Source organism: Mus caroli, unplaced genomic scaffold (genome assembly GCF_978045245.1).
Source record: "Mus caroli unplaced genomic scaffold, Mus_caroli_1 scaffold_5, whole genome shotgun sequence".
Lineage (NCBI taxonomy): Eukaryota > Metazoa > Chordata > Mammalia > Rodentia > Muridae > Mus > Mus caroli.
Genome location: NW_028227260.1, coordinates 11,931,970 through 11,935,071, shown reverse-complemented (window position 1 = coordinate 11,935,071; position 3,102 = coordinate 11,931,970). Strand labels below are relative to the sequence as shown.

The 3,102-nt window shown below is 40.9% G+C and overlaps 1 pseudogene; it reads right to left on the bottom strand.

Annotated features, from left to right (window-relative positions):
• Positions 1–2,108: 2,108 nt before the first annotated feature.
• On the bottom strand, positions 2,109–2,790 carry LOC110287513 (ATP synthase subunit s, mitochondrial pseudogene; annotated as a pseudogene).
• Positions 2,791–3,102: the final 312 nt, after the last annotated feature.

Sequence of the window (3,102 nt, the reverse complement as noted above, 5' to 3'; positions counted from 1 at the left end):
ACTGTCACTTTTCAAGCCCATGCGTTTGTCTCCAACAAATGGCTTTAACTTCTTAAATCCACAGCCTTTAAAAAGTCTATACCTGCTGTGTGTGCCTAGGTTAGACTATCTACATCTTTTACTTTAGAAATGTAGGCAGGTGTGTTATGGCGATGTTTCAAATGGCCATGAGAACCAGGCTTACTGGCTCACATTTGTAATCTCAGCACTTCATAAGCTAAGACAGAAAGAGCACTGTAAATTCCAGCCAGCTTGTTTCATGAAGTGTTTTTCAGGCTAATATGGACTATGGAGTCCCTACATCAAAAAAACAAAGGGGGGTGCGCATGGGCTATGGGAGAATTGTGCCTTTTCTTCCAATGAAGCTAGCACAGTTCACTAAGTTAGTGGCTCTTGGTTTGCTTTCTTGGCCCCCAAATTTGGTAGTCTGCATGAGAATGAGCCCCTAGGCTCATATTGGAATATTTGATCCCCAGTTAGTGGAACCCTTTGGGAAGAATTAGGATGTGTGGCCTTGTTAAAGGAGGTATGTCACTGGGGCTGGGCTTTGAGGGTTCAAAAGCCAACACCAGAACTTGTCTTCTCTTTGCCTGTAACTTGTAGCTCAGATGTGAGCTCTCAGCTACTTCTCCAGCACCATGCCTCCTCCTGCCTGTTGGCCTATCTGCCTGCATGGCATCAAGCTTCCTGCCATGTGGAGCATGGACTAACCCTCTGAAAATGTAAGCAATTCCCCAGATAAATGCCTTATGTTATACATTGCCTTGGTCATGATGCTTCAATGATGCCTCATCGCAGCAATAGAACAGTAAGTAAGGCACTGCTTGAGTTGCCTTTGGTAATCTGTCCCATCTGTGGTCCAGATTCTACCTAAGTCTATTTTGATTCCCTAAGGTTATTTCCATGATAGGCCAGCTTTTATTGGGGCAACAGTAAAAATGCCAGACCTATGTGCCTATTCATAGAAATATATTCAAAATTATGTCTATTCATAAAATGTAAGCAAAGATGGATGGAGTGTGTCTCACCCCATTTTCTCTTGTATCACTGCTTCCTGCCACCCAGTCAATGCTAACATACTGTGAGGGGGACTTTCTGCCATGCCTTCCTTAAAGAAAGTTGGTATTCCACCTTGGTATGTTAGTGCTACCTTCAGGGACTTTGCTTTACTTCTTTTCTCTTACTTTGGCTTTATTTTATTTTATTTTATTTTATTTTATTTTATTTTATTTAAACTGATCTCACTATCCAGCTCAGCCTGTCTGGAAAATAGTATCTCCATAACACTTTAGGGACTGGGGTTAGTTCCAGCACTGGGCAATTTAGGCCTTTTGTTCATGAATAAACTAAGGTCCAAGGCTAAAGGAAGATGGTGACAAGCTAAGACTAGAACACAGAATTCCTGAGATTTTGCCTAATAGCCCAAATGTTAGTTTTTTTTTTTCTTTTTTACTTATGGCATTCTTTATTAGTGTTTTCTAGATATAAAATTCATTTTTGTATTTATATTTTTATATTCCTTGAGTTCATAGAAGGTAGAATTCAAAGGTATTTGAGAGATAGCAAAATTAGCATCTAACAAACACACATTCTTGTTTGAAGCAGATGGGGAGTAGGGTAGCCTGTTTCCTCTGTTTGTTTTACCAGCAAAACTAGTTGGGTGTAGATAAGTATTGCATTCTGTTTTAGGCAGCAGGAAGCAGCCCATGCTTTAAAGTAGGACAGAGTAGCCAGCAACTCTGTTTCTGAGAAAGGGTATTTTTAAAAGTATGTATGACTAGGAACGCAGCAGTGCAGGAGCTTGGGCAAGCATGCAAATCCTGGGAAGCCATCCAGCTCGCTGCTCTCAATGCCACGACAGCTCTGTACAGTGGATTCCAGCAGTGAATCAGCACCTGAGCTTTCAGGTTTCATAACTGTAGGTTTACAGTAACATGCTTCAACATGGTGTAAATTATTGTAAGGAAGAATATTTGCATTGCAGTTTAAAGAACACTACACCAACATATATATATATATACTTTTGATGAGTTATTCTCTTCCTGACATCCATTCTCCATTTCTGAATCATTTTCACAGTCCTATTGGTGACTATGTAATATTTGTAGCTATCTAGTATCAGCAATTTCAAATGATCCTTAATAGTGAAACCAGACACTTATTTTACTTCAGGTTTAATTTTAGTTCCAGAGAAGGCAGTGCTGTCTTAAAGACTTGGGCAAGGTATTCTTTATCTTTTACTCCAGGAAGATCACATAAGAACAAATACTTGAGGTTTCTGAAATGTCATAGAGCAATGATGCCGTCGTCTGTGACATTCCCACAGGCAATTATTTCCAGTTCCAATAGGCTTTTTTGTAAATTTTCAAGTTGACTAAGCCTCTGCAAACAGTTATCTTCAATATAATGACACTTGCATAGTGTTATTTTTCAACATGCTCTAGGCCCACCATGTGATCCAAGCCAATGTCCATGATACAAGAATCGGCGGCATCAATAGCTTGAATCTTGTATCTGTCTATAGAGCCTCCTGGGAGTGTGTTATAGTCCTGTAGCCACTTCTGGTGGCCACAGTAGCATACTTTGGCTCCACACCGAAGTAGCCACTCAGATGGTGCCCTGTCAGGGCCAACATCCCTGAGGCGTTCATAATCTACTTTATTAAACACTGTATTCAACCATTCCCAGAAGTATCTGGAGTCACATGACCATGGGATTTTCTTTAAGCTGCAGAACTGTCTCGAAATTTTTCCAAACATCATCATTGATGGTGTGCTGCATCCCTGCGTCTGGCCGGCCCTTCGCCCTCGGCCATATGTTAGGTTTTTAACAGTGAGGGAGTAAATGCATGCACAATAATTTCATGCTCCTTGGATCTATACTATGTGCAATGACTAGAATTCTGTCAAGAGTGCCATCAACACATCTACTAATTAACTGGACTCTTCCACATCCCAGATCAGCCATTTACCCTGTGATGTACCCTAATCAGGGAGTCACACAGGAAGACCTGTGCCATGCGGAGTTGAAGAATCCTCATCAGTAGTCCATCTATTAGAAAACCTGTGAGAGTACCCTACTTATGTTTGTACCAGAGGTCTG